Source organism: Tamandua tetradactyla, chromosome 4, assembly GCF_023851605.1.
Source record: "Tamandua tetradactyla isolate mTamTet1 chromosome 4, mTamTet1.pri, whole genome shotgun sequence".
Taxonomy (NCBI): domain Eukaryota; kingdom Metazoa; phylum Chordata; class Mammalia; order Pilosa; family Myrmecophagidae; genus Tamandua; species Tamandua tetradactyla.
In genome coordinates this window covers 37,158,606-37,176,225 of record NC_135330.1, presented here as the reverse complement: position 1 = coordinate 37,176,225, position 17,620 = coordinate 37,158,606, and the positions used below count along the sequence as shown (strand labels likewise).

The 17,620-nt window shown below is 40.3% G+C and overlaps 1 long non-coding RNA gene across 2 annotated transcripts in view; it reads right to left on the bottom strand.

The window, feature by feature from the left end:
- Positions 1-17,620, bottom strand: part of LOC143678892 (uncharacterized) — a 93,343-nt gene that overhangs the window by 26,996 nt on the left and 48,727 nt on the right. The gene's annotated exons all lie outside the window — the stretch shown is intronic.

Genomic DNA, 17,620 nt, shown 5'->3' with positions numbered 1-17,620 from the left:
ACCATGGCCAATTTCTGGCTACTATTGTGACATTTTTGTATGAGGAGTTTGAAAGAGATGCTCAGTAGCATACCATTAAATAATATTTCTATTGTATAAATACAATACACATAAATAATCTCAAGCACAAATATTAGTGGAATGTAGAAAAATAATTAGGAAGTGATGACTAATTAGGAAGAGATGAGTGGAGTATCACCTCAACTGCCTCTCTAAATTGCTGAAAATTTCCTGATCCACATTTGTGAGTCTGTAAGATTAGGCTCCCGCACACTACTGAATGTCCCCTAATGAAATGCAGCTCCTACATGGCAGGACTGTGTTTTACTGGTCTTTGTCTCCCAGTGACTGTCATAACCATGGAACATTAGAGGTACACAGTAAAGGCTGGTTCAACACGTGAATGAATCCATGCATCACAGGACATTTTGCAAAAATTGAGAGAGGTAAGTGGTTTGCTTCTGGACACACAGCATCTAAAACTTCTGAGACCCGGTTCTCACCTGATGGGGGGTGGAGTCTGTCTTATCTTTAGGATAAGTGTTTCCCCACAAGCCTCAGAACCTTTCTCATGCTCAAACTCAGAAAACAGTACAGTTGTGCACATGGTTTTAGTATGCTTTAGTTTATGGAGAGGGATTTGTAACTGACAACCAGAGAGGAGTGAAAGAAGAGCCTGGAATTCTTTGCCTGAAATGAAAGTCTGTAAGATATAAATTGAAAGGCAGGCCAAGAACCACGTGCCCAAGTGTGTGTGTGTGTGTGTGTGTGTGTGCGGTAGGTGAGAGTAGTCAGGGAGTATGGATCATTTGAATTTCTTCATAGGCTTTGAAATATACCATACGAGATTTACCCCCCACAGATTTCCCTTCCTGGTGATTAAATTGCATGTTTGACAGCAGTGAGTATTAAAACAGATTTGTTTATTTTCAGGACAACATAATAAGAATTGGGGGAGGTACTTTATTCCTAGAAGAAACAAATCTGAAAATTAAATGCTTTGATTTGGGCCTTTTGTCTACTTTAAGAGTCAAAGGGGGAAAAAGAGCAGATGTCTGAGCAAGTCTCTGCTTCCTAAACACACCCAGAACGGAATCTAGCCTAAAGACTCCCTCGTGAGTTCCCGTTGCTCTCCGAATAAAATCTGAATTCTTGCATATGGCCAACCCAGCCCTGTGTAAGCTGGCTACTGCTGACCATGCCAATCACCCGATTTGTTTCCCTCTCTTGATCCTCTTTCTCATCTTATGATATTCCAGTCTCTTTCTCACCTCAGAGGCTCAGCTGAGGCTGCCCCTGTCATCCGAATGCTCTTATTCCATCTCCTTCAATGGTGGCTCCTTCTTGTTCTTCAGGTTCAGCTTGGATGTCAGTCACCTCCTCAGAGAGGACTTCACTGACCTCTCTCTAAACGGGCACCCCCTCAGTTATTCTGTCTGTCACCCTATGTATTTCCTTGCTTGTTTAACTATCTTGTTGTTTTCGTTGTTGTTTTGCTGGCGCCTCTATTAGTGTAAATATCTTCTAGTTCAGGACCTTGTCCACCTCAAACACTAGTCTGGCCTCAGCATTCAGCAGAGATTTGTAGACTGTATGAGTGAAAGTGTAAAGGGTGATTCTTCAGACCAGTGGTTCTCAAGCTTTAGCATGCAGTGGAATCACCTGGGAAGCTTATTAAAACAAGATTGCTCAATTCTCACTCCCAGGGTTTCTGGTTCAGAATGTCTAGAATGGGGTATTTCTAACAAGTTCCCAGGCACTGCTGATCCTACTCTGAGAGCCACTGCACAAGGTTGAACACATTGCATCAGTCTGTCCATCTTTTGGCAAATCATGGAAAGGAACCTGGGAGGTGTCAGTTTAGTCTGAGAGAGAGAAGAAGTTAAAATGAATTGACTTCACAGGTTTTGTGTGAAATGTAAGGAGCTAGGGGTAGGAAGGAACTTGAGAAAAAGGAACCTTTACTATGTGTCCAGCACAAGGCACTGGTAGATACTTTAATTCCTTGAGTCATCACATTGGGTAGCTTGATATTATGGATTGAATTTTTTCCCCCACAAAGACATGCCAAGTCCTAACTCCTGGTCCTGTGTATGTGAACTCACGTGTAAATGAGATCTTTGAAGATGTGATTAGTTAATACGAGGCCAAACTGGATAGGGTGGGCCTTAATCCAACATGATGAGAATCATTAAAAGGAGAGGACATTTGGACAGAGAAACAGATGGCAGAGACAGAGAGAGGGAGACGGCCATATGACAGAGGCAGAGAATGAATTATGGATCACCAGCAATCTACTGCCAGAAGGCTCCAGACTTCAGAGGAGGGATGGTCCTGCCTCCACCTTGATTTTGGACTGGTAGCTTCCAGAACTGCGAGACAATAACTTTGTGTTGTTCAAAGCCAAGTAGGCTGTGAGACTTTGTTACAGAAGCCTTGGCAAACTAAGTCATCTGATATAATAGAATATTGGGCTATGGAGCCAGACAGACCCTGTGTTATAATCCTGGCTTGGCCACTACTTTCATGCATTCATAAATTCATTCATCCTTTACACCTATTATATTGGCCACCACCTCTCTGCCAGATACCTATCTATCTACTTATCTATCTATCTATCTATTCATCTATTATCTATCTATATATATATTTTTGGTGGGGTGGGGAGAGGTGGACTGTGCATGGGCCGGCAATCGAACCTAGGTCTCTTACATGGCAGGCGAGCATTCTACCACTGAACCACCCGTGCACCCTTGGCCAGACATTTTACTGTCCATTTACTAATTGTGAACACAGGAAAGTCTCAACTCTCTAGCACTCAATCTGTAAAATGACAGTTTTTGTAAGTGTTAAATCCATGTATATTTAATTCAAATAAACACTTAGAACAACACTTGACATTTAGCAAGCATGAAATAAAAGTTTGCCATTTTTATTATCTGTTATTGTTTTCCATTTCACAGAGTTATTGTAAGAATTAGAGATGTCATACAGTGTCTTGCATAGTGTTTGGCTCATGGGAATATTATTATCAGGAGGTAGTTATTAATTTTAATCACTACTTCATAGATGAAAAATTGGTTAACTTCCCCAAAGTCATACATGGCTCATAAGGAAAACCTAGATTTGAATCCACATATGGATTTTCAAAAGTCTAGCTTGGGTGGTGTGATGGCGCCTCAGTGGCAGAATTCTCGCCTGCCATGCTAGAGACCTGGGTTCAATTCCCGGTGCCTGCCCATGCCAAAAAAAGAAAAAAAAGAAAAAAAAAGGCCTATCTCTTTTAACTACTCATAGCAGATTTAAGGGTAAGGTAAGAAAGAATCTCTAACAGTTGGAACTCTCTGAGATGGACAAGAGAAGCAGGAGAAAGAGCCTCTAAGTGCTCCGGGACTGTGCCAAGGTCTTCTCCAACTCAGAGACCCTAGCCTTCTGAGAAAAAGGCTGCTTTTCCATTAAGTAAGACTTGATAGACAAACAGATTTCTCTTTCCTTGGCTGCCAGATAAGCAGAGCCGAGAAATGGTTCTTTGACCCCCCAAACTGAATTTCCAACATGTTCTCGATTTGCAGTGGTGAACTACATCCTAAATCTTCAACAATCCCCAAAGATTTAAACCTGAGGTTAAAAAGTTGGAAAAGGAGACACTCTTACTCTTCATCCAAAGGTAGCTTTACCCAAAGTGTATTCTGAAGAATATTAGGTCTGTGGGTTGCGCTGTGACTAGAGTTTCCATGGTCAAATGGAGCCAGGGAATGTGAAGGACACATCCTTCCTCAGAGATTCAGAGCACATCTGAGAAGTGCTGTGGTCAAGAAAGCAGTTTTAAGGTCTTTGCAAATAGAGCCAAAGAGCGTTTTCACTCCTAGTACCTATTCTGAGGCACCTATTTGGAGAAGCACTGCTTTTGAGTTCCTTCTCTCTTCAAAGGGAGGTATTTTGTTTTGTTCGGGAAGGAAGCTTCCTGTGGGCATGTGAGAATAGAGCGGTGCACGCACAGACGCGATGCCTCCAGTCTCCGTCTCCGGACAGGCAGGAAGGGAAGAGTCCGGAATTGCCCTTCCAGCACTCTTCCCTTCCACGTGTGAAGCTGCCCTGAGATGCGACTTTAGCCGCCGCCAGGGCTGGGGGTGGGAGTGGGTGGGGTGAGGGGGCTGGGGATGCTCTTTAATGAGGCAGTTAGGGTGGGTGGAGGAGGAGGAGAAGGAGGAAGCTGCGGAGGCAGGTGACAGGCACCGGAAAGTGGTAGCCTGGGGAACACCGAGCGGAATTTTCCTCTGGAAATCCTTTTGAACTGAAAACGGATTTGACTGTCACACCCCTGGTTGCCTAGATCCAATTGCTAAGTGATTTTGTCTTCATTTCCCAGTAATGATTAACATTGCTGTAACCACTGCAGTTTGGGGATAGTTTGTCCAACTGTGGTGATGGAAACGACAAGGAAGCCCTTTCCCAAACCCCTAAGCGAAATTTGCTTTCCACTTCTGTCTGCTGGTGGGAAAAGAAGGGACGCTAAGATATTCCTGTGTTTGGAAGAGATGTTCTGTCTTTTTCTTAAATCAAACACTTTCGAGCATCTCATTATATTCTTTTTACAAAACATTCATTTTGGGAATTAAGGACAATGTTTACATTAGTCATCCTAGTCATACTCCAGAGATTCTATTTTTAGATTAGGAACCGGAGGCCTCCAGGCGAAGGAATCTTTTGTGGGCAGCAGCAGGAAAGAATGTGGTATCTTTTTCCTGACCTGTTGCAGACCTCTGATGCCACAAGGCAAGTTGTCTGAGCCCCACATTTCACTTTGAATAAATAATTTGGATCTGATAACCAGGTACCGTCGGAGTCCTGGCCATGGGTTGAAATGCCACCTACCGGACCCCTGGCGTTGAAAAGGAGCCTCTTTCCATCCCCTCTCCTGCCCCCCAGAGCAACCAAACAGCTCTAAAAAAGCAGGGCTTTGTTTTATGCTTTTTGTTTTGTTTGTTTCCATAGGCTCCTTCTTCTTCCCCACCCCTCCTTCTCTCCCTCCCTCCCTTGCTTCCTTCATTACTCTTTATCTCTCTCTTTCTTCTTTGAGCAATTTTTCCCTGAGCCAAAAAGGAAAGGATAACAAACTACTGCAGCATTTGAGAGCGGTAACAAGAGAAAAACATCAGAATCTGAATTTGGGTGTAAGGGAACATGCGCAAGTCGTCCCTATTTCTTTTCCCTGACACAGAGCACGCCATCGAATGCCAAAACCCAGAGAGACCTCAGGCATTATCCGGGCCCAGCCCTGCATTTTAAGAGGTATGAGAATATGGAGGCTCAACGGTTAACTCTTGTGCAAGACTTTTCATCACAGCACCAGCCCTTTCCACTACTAGAAGTGGAAGCCTTATTTGTTATGTAGTTTCTCTGAAGGATGGCGTGACATGAGACTCTTTGGAAACTTTAAACTTCCTCTGCATCATGCTGGGCTGTGCACTTTTTAACCTTTAGCATCCCCTCAACTGGACTGAAGCTTTGGCCAGCTTCGTCATATTCACGGGCTGACTGGGTTGAGGTCAGCATGAGATGATTTCAGCTGCAGAGAAAGGCTGCGTATTCTGAGCATTCTTGATGCTTTCCCAAGCAGTCAACCAAAATTAGTTTAACATGTTTGTGGCTCCCGCGATGAAGAAAGAATGAAGTTGGGCAAAGGTCTGGAATACCCCAGACTCATTGCATCTGACATCACCTAACACTCCTGTGGAACTCCATCTCTAAGGTCTCCATCTCTTTAGTTCTCATGAAGTGATGGCTGAGTTTAAATTACAGACCCCTCCGTCATACGGCGAATACTCTTCCTACAAAGGAGGGCAACCACGTAATCCAGGGTCTGTAGCTGGACCAAAATCTACCCATCTAGTTTCTCCTTCAAGCGGGGAGTGAGAGGATGGAGTGAGGGGGTGTTTTCCTGTTCATAGTTTCAGGTCATTTGGTGCTCTGAGCCACACGTGAGGAATATTGCTGTGTCAGTTCTAGATACTTTTTTTCTTATCCTTAGGACAGGAGAGTTTTCTATTACATAAAATTTATTTTTCTGATTGACAATATTATCAAGCATTGATTATTTGTTAGCCACATTCTTAAAATTAATACATAGTAATAGGAACTGGCTGTTACTCTGACCTCTGCCTGCACTAACAAAAATGATCTTTAATATGACCTTTTGATTAGATGGAGATGTGACTCTACCCATTCAAGGTGGGTCTTGATTAGTTTTCTGGAATCCTTTAGAAGAGGAAACATTTTGGAGAGAGCTCAGAGCCAACAGAGGGAAAAGACGCAGACGCTTGGAGAACAGTTGCTTCAGCACCAGTATGAGACCCAGGGCCCAGTAGACATCACCATGTGCCTTCCCATGCAATCTAAAACTCAGAGTTGTGTCCAGGAGTTGCTAAGAAAGGCCCACAGATGCGAAGTGAGGAACTCCTACTGGAAACAGAGGCTGAAAGCAATGGAGACCGGGAGCAAGGAATTAGTAGATGCCAGCTGTGCTGGTTTGAAAGGATGTATGCCCCCTAGAAAAGTCATGTTTTAATCAAAAGATCATTTCATAAAGGTAGAATAATCTCTATTCAATACTGTATGTTTGAAACTGTAATCAGATCATCTCCCTGGATGATGTGATTTACTCGAGAGTGGTTGTTAAACTGGATTAGGGGACGACATATCTCCACCCATTTGGGTGGGTCTTGATTAGTTTATTGGAGTCTTATAAAAGAGGAAATATTTTGGAGAAAGAGATTCAGAGAGAGCAGAACGATGTAGCCATGAGATGCAGAGAGTCCACTAGACAGCAACCTTTGGAGATGAAGAAAGAAAATGCCTCCCAGGGAGCTTCATGAAACCAGAAGCCAGGAGAGAAAACTAGCAGATGATGACACCATGTTTGCCATGTGCCCTTCCAGCTGAGAGAGAATCCCTGACTGTGTTCACCACATGCCTTCTCACTTGAGAGAGAAACCCTGAACTTCATCGGCCTTCTTGAACCAAGGTATCTTTCCCTGGATGCCTTAGATTGGACATTTCTACAGACTTGCTTTAATTGGGACATTTTCTCTGCCTTAGAACTATAAACCAGCAACTCATTAAATTCTCCCTTTTAAAAGCCATTCCTGGTATATTTTCTGGTATATTGCATTCCAGCAGCTAGCAAAATAGAACACCAGCCATGTGCCTTCATCCAGAACACAGAGGTGTTCCAGATGACATCAGCCCTTTCTTGAATGAAGGTAACCTCTTGTTGGTGCCTTAGTTTGGACATTTTTTCAGCCTTAGAACTGTAAACTTGTAACATAATAAATTCCCTTTTTAAAAGTCATTTCATTTCTGATAGATTGCATTCTGGCAGCTTAACAAAATAATGCACAGTGTCATTTAATAAACATGTTTTAAGCTTGTGAAATTTATCAATCTTCTTATTTTAGAAATGTGTCCCCAGTCTGAGGATATGCAGGTATTCTTTCATCTCATTAAAATATACATTTTTTTAAGTTTTCAGTTTTGTGTTGAAGTGTTTAGTACACCTAGGATTTATGTTGCTGTGCAATGTGTTGTAGGGATCCCATCCCATTTTTTTTCCTAGAGAGATAATCAGTTGTCAAAGTACCTTTTATTGAATGATTCGTCTTTCTTCACCGATCAAAAGTTTTAATGCTTCTTTATGTGACTGTCCCTACCACTAGACTTTCAGCTCCTTTCATCCCCTTATTACTAGAGTGTAGCCATATGATTTGCCTCTGATAACTTGTTGAATGAGTGTTGAACTGTGTTCTTAATCCTGAACACCATCTTGCAAAGACCTTGTAATGTAAGCTAAGCAGGGGCTCAAGCAGAGGAAGATTTCAATGCATATAAGGTATTTTTATCTAAACTAGATCTATTTGATTTAATCGGTGAATTAGTATGTCCTTATCACTGGAATAATAATATTTCAGTACTAATTAGATAGCTATCCTTCACTGAGATTTGATGAAGAACCAGGCCAAGCTTTACTCACGTCATCACTTTTCAACCCCAGGTGACACTGTCAGGAAGAAGACACAAGCATCACTATTTACAGAGGGAGAAGCTAAAGCATATGGTGATGAAATGACTTGCACAGGGTCGCAGAGAGTCAGGATTTAAATAGGTCTATCAGCAGATCTCTCACGGCAACTCAAAAGTCTCTAACACTGGGATTGGCCCTGTCCTGTCTCATGAGCTTCATAAGATGCTAAATTGGCTGCCTAGAAAGAGGTCACGGTCTCCAGCATACAGCTGGGACAGACCTGTAGTCTTTATATCCAAAAAGAGCCCCAGGCAAGCATCTATATGTGGAAGTTAGTGGGGCTTATATTTCAGCTCAATTCAAGAACAAACTTTCTAAACTTAAGTTGTTTGAAATTGAATTACTTTTGTCAGTGGCATAGTCCTCAGATTAGCCTTGCTCCAATCGAACTGGATCAGCTACTGGAAGGGTAGGCTCCCTTTTCTCTGAGATTACCTGTATCTTGGGGTCTGTAGGAACAACAAGTATTTGTTAAGCACCTCTTAGTTGTCAGGCTCTATGCTAGGTGCCAAGAATATAGACCTGAATAAGATAGAGTCTGTCTTCAGGATGGTCTACTGAGGGAGGGAGATACATAAACAGATCATTTTAATATAATGTTAAGACATGCACCGGCTCCTATGGGAGCCAAAGAGGACCTGGGCCCAACATGAGGATTCCGTAAGAGGTGCCTCATGAACTGAATGTCTCTTTAAGGATGAGGAGGAGATGCACAAGAGGTAAAGAAAGGGCTTGGTGAGGGTGGCTGTGGTGGGGGAGTGGGCAACTTTATCACTGTAAGATCCCATGAAGAGTCCATGAAGAGTGTTGAATTCTAGTGGCTCCTTTGCCATTCCCCATATGCTTCCTTCCCCTGCTCCCTTGGATTTCTCCTTATCTTTTCTCTGAAACTAGCTCCAGAAAACCACTTCTCTCTTCAGATAGGTGTTTCAAATCTCATATATGCTAGGGTCTAAATGTCCAGTTTTAAGGAAGATACACAGACAGAGTAACTCAGGAAAAAGGGAAACAGTAAAGAAATGGCTCGGTTGGCACACTGACCCACATAAGCAGAGTAAATGAAGTGTGCTTCATGTACATCTCTACGTGAGTGCTGGAAACTCCTTAGTTGCCCAGTTACCACTTAACTTCTCCTCACCAGCAAGCAGGGGTTGTGGAAGGATCTTCCAAGCCAAAGAGACCTGGATTTAATTTTGGCCTCTACTTCCTAGCTATGTGACATTGAGTTACTTTCCTTCTCCTAGTCTCAGTTTTCTTATCTATGAATTGATATGGAAATAATCATATTTCCATATTTCGAGGGTTATTCCAAGGATTAAACAAGATAGCAAATGTAAAGGATTGCCATCTAGGTGCTTGATCAGTGATGCTTTCTTTCAAGTTTCTCTGTATTAAAGACTGACTAAAAGAGAAACAAACCTATGGGCAACCAATACTCTTCTCCAAGACATCAGAATACATTTTAAGGCATTTTGCACTTGAAGTCTTTTTGTTTTCCCTAGAATCAAAAGAGTTGGTGGATTTCAAAGGCAATTTGACTTGATAGCCCCTTCGAGAAAGTACTGTGAAGAAATCACCTGAGGGGTGGATTTCGGCCATCAATCCCTGACACACCTTCAGAGGGAGATCCCCAAACTGTCTGATACCCAAGTCAGTATTGCAGAGCCTTTATAGTTCCAAGTCTTTCCTGATGTCTTACCTAAACTCCTTCTTGCTTCTGCATGAAACCATGCTCTCTTCTTCTCTTGGGGAGGGACCACTGCTATGAGACAGACATTTTAATTATATAGCAGCATCATATTGCATTTAAAATTCTGCCAACTGCCTCATTTGCCTGGTGTACTGGTTATTATATTATGAAGTGTTGAACCAGTGTCAGGCCTCTAATTCACATGAGAAATTGAAAGCCAGAAGAGGTTCAGTAACTAACTATGGTCCTGTAGCTTTTAAATGGCAATAGCCAGTTCTGAATTCATGTTTTCTAAGACTCAAATTTAGGGCTTTATCTGTTCCCTTTTACTGAGGGTCCCATTTTACTGGGCAGTTGTTTAGAGATGTCCCAGAATCCTTTAGCTGTGTCTGAAGACTAAATTCAGATGTCTTAGCCTAGAAGTCAGAATTCGTTCAGAGTCCCAATTTGACCGTCTTCAGAATTGCTTCCCTGATGAGTGTAATATGTTCATTCATTTGTTTTTTAAGTATATTGGGTGAAGCAGGTAAAGAATGGGGAGTAGCTGCTTTATATGTGCTGAATGTTTAGCTAGGCTGAACTTAAACATTTGGAAATGGATAGAGGTGATGGTAGTACGTTATTGTGAGAATAATTAACAGTACCACATTTTATGTGAATATGGTGGAAAGGTGAAGTTTAGAGTCATGTGTGTCAGCAGAAGGAAATTTGGAGGTTAAAACATGGTAATGTATAACATAGTGAATCTTGCATGGGAAAATGGCTGTGATTAAGTGCACAAATATAAAAAAGTTATTTCATGAACTAGAACAAAGGTATGACCCTATTATAAGGAGCTAATAATAGAAAGGTATGTGGGGGGAAATGTACATATTGGACTATAATTAACAGGAAAATCTCAATTTTTTTTTCATTAACAGTGACAAATATACCACACCAATACTGTGGGTTAATAGTAGAGAAGGTTAAGGGGTATGGGAGGTGTTCTAGTTTGCTAGCTGCCAGAATGCGATACACCAGAAATGGAATGGCTTTTAAAAGGGGGAATTTATTAAGGTGCAAGTTTACATGTTCTAAGGCTGTGAAGATGTCCCAATTAAAGCAAGTCTATAAATGTGTCCAAATTAAAGCACCAACAAGATGTTACCTTCACTCAAGAAAGGCCGATGAAGTTCAGAGTTTCTCTCTCAACTGGAAAGGCACATGGCAAACATGGCAACATCTGCTACCTTTCTCTCCAGGCTTCTTGTTCCATGAAGCTTCCCCAGGGCCACTCCCCTGCTTCATCTCCACAGGTCTCTGGCTGCTTTGGCTCTTGTGGTTCTCGTGGCTCTCTAGCTCTTATGGCTCTGTCACAGCTCTCTCCAAAACGCTTCCTCCTTTAAAGGATTCCAGTAAACTAATCAAGACCCATCTGGAATGGGTGGAGTCACATCTCCATCTAATCAAAATTAATACCACAATTGGGCAAGCCACATCTCCATGGAGATAATCTAATCAAGTTTACAATATACAGTGCTGAATAGGGCTCAAAAGAAGGCTGCCTCCACGAAAGTGGATTAGGATTAAAGAGTGGCTTTTCTAGGGTGCATAAATCCTTTCAAACCACACAGGATGATTTTGTTTTCTTGTTTCTTTTTCTTTGTTTCTGGAGTGTGCTGATTTGAGTCTGTTATGTATCCCAGAGAAGCCTTGTGGGTGTGACCTATTGTAGGTGCCCCTTTTGATTCAAAGGGGTATTTGTCTATTCAAAGTGGGTGTTACTCCTTCGCTGGAGTCCTTTAAAGACAGCTCGTGGGAGAGAGAAAGCTTGGACCCAGAAATGCCCTGGAAGAAGAAAGCAAGGTCCCACAGAAGCCCAGAGGTATTTTGGAGAGAAGCACCAGCAGACATCGCCATGTGCCTTCCCATGTGACAGAGGAACCCCAGATGTCAGCAGCCTTTTCCCAGAGAAGTGTCTTCTTCTTCGTGCCTTAATTTGGACATTTTCATGGCCTTAGAATTATAAATTTGAAGTGATAAATCCCCTTTGTAAAACACAATCCATTTCTGGTATATCACATTCTGGCAGCTTTGGCAAACTGAAATGCGGAATAATGAAAATGTTCTAAAATTGATCATGGTGATGTATGAACAACTATGTGATGATACTATGAGCCATTGATTATGTACTTCAGATGATTTGTGCGGTATGTGAATATGTCTTAATAAAATTACATTAAAGAAAAACAAGTGAAGCAGGAATACCCTTTGGAAACTGGGGCCTTTGCATGAGAAGATAACATATATATATACACACACACACACACACGCATGTTACTGAGAAGTTAGGAATCAGTATATAGACATTTGTTTTATTTTCTGGTATACTAGAGTAGACAGAAAGAAATACCTGAAATTTCTGAACTGTAATACAACTGCCTTGATCTCTGATGTTGATTGTATAGCCTTTATCTTGTGGCGTTGTGATTGCAGAAACCTTGTGACTGACCCTCACATGTACCCATTTTATACAGATTTTCAACTTTAGAGTCTTGTGATCACTAAAGGCAGCTCCTAATGTTTATTACTGAAGGGCCTTGGGTCAGCCCAGTACTAAGCCACCTCAATTCCAAAGTTATTTTGATAACCAAAACTGGATCTAACCAAAATGGGCCCACCTGACATGTGCAATAGCTTAAACTTCAACCTTTAAGTGACCTATACCTCATTATAACATTAAAAATCACACCCATGATCACATTAAGGCTGCTATTAATTCTTACATACGTTCTGCGACCAAGCATGTAATCAATCTGCTCATGCTCAGTAATTAAATCACCTCTAATCACATCATCTGGAGCCATTGTGCTCATTATCCTAAAACCTGCCCATCTTTTGATCCTATAACACTATCAGAATTACTGTAGTTCAGGGAAACAGGTTTTGGGCTGATAGGCCATCTGATCTCCTGATTCACACCTAGCAATAAGCTCTTTGTCTCTTTGAAACCCGGGTGTCTCGGGAATTGATCATTTGAGTGCGCTGGGCAGAGAACCCACCACCTTTGCTGGTAACAGTTTGGCAGCCGTGAGGGGACCAACTGCCTGACATCCCGGAACCCCAGTGATGGGTAAACGTGGTAACAGAGCCGTTTGTGGTCGCTGAATGTTCTTTAGTTTAGAAGTTTGCCAATTGGGTTTTCCTCTGTTCCACTAGCACTCCAGACCCTTTCGGCACCTTCAAAAGCTTCAAAGACAGAAACCATTTCCAATTCTGAGTCCAGATGTCTGACTGGGCGAGTGGTCATCAGGGTAAAAGTAGATCAGGAAATTAATGTGGTGGGTCCCATTTCCAAAATGATCCTTCTTACTCTGACCTCTACACCTTTGTTTACTGGGCACCATTCTGTACCAGGTTTGAGGCCTTGCCTTGTGTTTTGTCTGTACAGGGCTTAAAACCCTGCACTGAGTTTCTCTGTTAAATATATGCCTGGAAAATAAGCCATCCAACAATTAGTTGGTATTTAATTAAATTAACTATGCCTGTTCAACTGTTCACTGGTGTGTTATTTGAGTATAGTAAGTGCTCAATGCCTGTTTAATTTTTAATTGGTGTGTTCAGTCTAGTTATTAATTGGTGCATTACTTAAATGTATAAATGTTAAGTGTCTTGAAATTTGTTAATTTGTGTCTATGATGGTTGGATTTAGAAATCAAATTGGCCAGATGATGGTGCCCAGTTGTCTGGTCAGGCAAGTACTGGCCTAACTATTACTGCAAGGATATTTCATAGCTGGTTGATAAACCAGAAGATTGGTCTATTAAAGCATCAGTCAGTTGATTGCATCTGTGACTCATTACATCTAAGATTAATTAAGGGAGTGCCTTCCATAGTGAGGTAATTCAATCAGAGTCAATCCAATCAGTTGAAGGCTGTTAAGGGAGAAAAGAGAATTTTCACTGCATCTTCAGCCAGTGAGCATCTCCTGTGGAGTTTGTCGAGACCCTTCATTGAAGTTTCCAGCCTCTCAGCCTGCCCTTAAGATTTTGGACTCTTGTGTCCCTGCAGTTGTGTGAGACACCTTTACAAATAACATATTTGCAGGTATTTCTTATTGGTTCTGTTTCTCTAGAGAACCCTGACTAATATGGCGTTGTATTGCATTTGTATTACACAAGTGTTCTTAATTGGTTACTGTTCTAGTTTGCTAGCTGCTGGAATGCAATATACCAGAAACAGAATGGCTTTTAAAAAGGGGAATTTAATAAGTTGCTAGTTTATAGTTTTAAGGCTGAGAAAATGTCTCAATTAAAGCAAGTCTATAGAAATGTCCGCTCTAAGGCATCCAGGGAAAGATACTTTGGTTCAAGAAGACCAGTGAAGTTCAGGGTTTCTTTCTCAAGTGGAAGGGCACATGGTAAACACAGTTATAGTTTCTCTTTCACTTGGAAAGGCACATGGTGAACATGGTTAGGGTTCCTCTCTCATCTGGAAGGGCACACGGCAAACATGGCGTTATCTGCTAGCTTCTCCTGGCTTTCTGTTTCATGAAGCTCCCTGGGAGGCATTTTCTTTCTTCATCTCCAAAGATCACTGGCTGGTAACTCTGCACAGTTACTAATTACAGACATTTTTTTAAAATAAGAAACTTTGCACTGTATTAAAAAATTTTAGTCATGAGCTTATGAGAAAAAGTTTATTTCTATAACACACACTGGCATCAATATGATTTCGAATAAAGAAAGAAATTGCCTGAAAATGGTCCTATAGAAAAGTAAACTATATTTCAGTTAGAGCTGTTCTGCAAAAGTGAGCAGAAATGGGATGAGATGATGTATATTCGATCCTTTATTTGTCCCTCTCAAAAATATTTCTCTGCTTCTGTTTCTTGTGTAACTAACTTCTATTTGCCTGCCTGTTCAATGTATATTGTCATACCTCTGGATTATAATAGCAAATTGACAAAAAAATTGTTAAAAAGCATATGTGAGTTGCTTAAAAATAAGTAAGTGCTTTTATATAAATAAATTGCTATTCTTGAAGTTGCAGAGAGAGAGAAAAAAAAAAAACTCTGGGCAGCAGGGTTCAAAGCCTTAGTTTTTGTAATTACTATAAACAAACCTGGAGTTTCCCTAAGTTAGCAGAGGGCTACCAGAGGACCGCCTTGGGGAAAAGATAGACATTTTCCAATTGTTGAGGTCACAATTTTAAGTGAAATAGATCTAATAATTGGAAATAATTAAAAGAAGGGCATAGTTAAATCCCACTGTCATCATTTAAAACTTTTCTATTGGACCTGGAGATTAGAAATGGTAGGCATAGAAAATGCTGTGGAATAAGACCTTGTTTGTTCAAATTATGCTTTTTTCCAGTAATACATTTGCAGTGGTAATTGTAGCAAACAAATCATTATTAAAATATAAATAGTCTTGGGGTAGGAATAATCCAATAAAATCTAATTGCCAAATTTCAGTAAGTAAATGAAAGATCCTTGAGAGCTATGGAGAGGTTTTCCTGGATTTAGGCTTGGAACAAATTAAACAATTGCAGTATATTTTCTAGAGCTTGACAATCAATATACTCTTGAGGTTGTTTATAATTTTAGTATATTATAAAAATAAAGAGGGTTTATTTTATAACTTCCAATAGAGGGAACAAAAAAAGCTAATACAGCTGCAAAAATTGTAGTGACAAAGTCTAGTCCAATTCCTGTCATTATGATGATTTTTTAATCAAATACAATTTTATTCTGCTTAGATATGTTCTCCCTAAATTTATACAAGCTTAACAATTAAATAAGCTACTATTATAAATACATTCTCGAAACTCCTCTTAAAAATTAGCTTAAGTAACAGGTTGCGTAAACTGAGTTATGCACCTGTAATGGCACATATAAAATATAATGAAAAGGAAGATATGCTGATGCTTCAAATATATACTATTAAGGAAGCAGTTAAGTTTAGTAAAACATATAAGTGGGATTTTTGTACCCTTGACTACCTGGATTTAAAATAATCTGCCTTTTTAATTACTTTGTCATTTGTTATCCCAGTGTATGGAAGAATTTGAATTTGTAGTAGCTTTGTTAGTATCAATCAGTGTATTTTTTTAGTAAGTGGTGTCGTGAATAGGGAAGACATAGTTCTTAGATTCAAGGAGCTTATATTCTAGTTGGAATATACTTGTACGAGAGCCTAGTATAGGATAGCAGTACTTAAAGTTCCTGCCTATTATCTTAATAAAGGAGTAAAAATGCTGGAAGAATATGTTTTAAAAAGCAGATTAAAAATGGCCTAGGGGAGGACCTCATGGTACAGATGACACTTATAAGACCTTTGAATAAGAAAGTGGCATTTGCATAAGTAGAGCTCTGAACTTATTTTTTTTTTTTAGAAGCCATGTTTTAGTCTTGATCCAGTCTCATGACAGCAGCCCTTTCTTTTAATCCCGATTCAATACTGTAGGTTGGAAACTTTCAATTTGGAGATGTGACACATCCAATTGTGGATGTGATCTTTTGATTAGATGGAGATGTGACTCCACCCATTCCAGGTGGGACTTGATTAGTTTCCAGGAACCCTTTAAAAGAGGAGACATTTTTGGAGAGAACCAAAATGACAGAAACCTCAGAGCTGAAGGAGAAAGAGAGCTGACAGAAACTTCAGAGGAGAGCTGACACAGATGCCAACATTTGGAGAAAGAGACACAGATGTTTGGAGATGCTTGGAGCCCAGCAGACAGCACCATGAGATGTTAAGCAAGCCAGAACCTGGAGAGAGCTAAGAGATGCCAAGAGATGAAGGCCAGCTCCAAAGAAGCAAAGTGAGGAATCCCCATGGGGACAGAGGCTGAAAGCAGTAAAGCCTAAGAGCGAGGGACCAGCATGCCTTCCCAGCTGACAGAGGTGTTCCAGATGCATCAGCTTTTAGTTAATTCTTGAATTAAGGTATCTTTCCCTGGATGCCTTAGTTTGGACAATTTTATAGGCTTAGAACTGTACATTTGTAACTTATTAAAGTTCCCTTTTTAAAGCCATTTTAGTTCTGGTATATTGCATTCTGGCAGTTTGTAAACAAACACAGAAGCTGTAACTCAGTTTTTTCAACTACCATATTCCTGGTATTATTTAGTACTTGGGAATAATCTTGAGAAAAATTTGAGGATTTTTTTTCCTGGACATAAATCCCTTAATTATTGAAGAGCTGATTATATTTCAGACTTGTGCTCTTCTGATCTTTGATGGTAGTGCTGAATTGGACTGAAAGACTTTAGGCAAAGTGTAAAATAATCATTTGTGTGATTATGCCTGACTGTTTTCCAAACCCAAGCATAAATTTTTGCTTTTTCCATTATGTTATAGTATCTCTGTCTCTTCTCCCAATCATGAATAATGTTATTGGAAGGTAGTATACATGTTCAAAGAGCTTTGTAAATTTGTCATCAAATTTATTTCTAATTGCATGCAGTTTGGATAAACAAAGACTATAAGCGGGTTGGATAGTATTTTTATTTTCTATACTAAGATGATCATATTTTCTGATTAAAATGAATTTTGTTGTTATAAAAAATTTGTGAAACTGAATTATGTTTGTATCTGACTACAAGCCATGAATGGATATGGAAAGTCATAGAAGGTTTGAGAAAGTGAGTTTTGTTTGTTGTAGTCATTGCTGACAGCAAGCCCTGAATGAAAATTGAAAACTGTTAAAGGTTTGACAAAGTGAATTTTGTCTATCATAGTCAATGCTGACAAAAAAACCTGGTGAACCTGTTTATACTATTTTTTAAAAAACTTTTACGTCAAACTGTGAATTCACCCAAACTAAAGTTAGTTTTCTCTCTGTTAAAAACAATGTGAATTGTTAGCC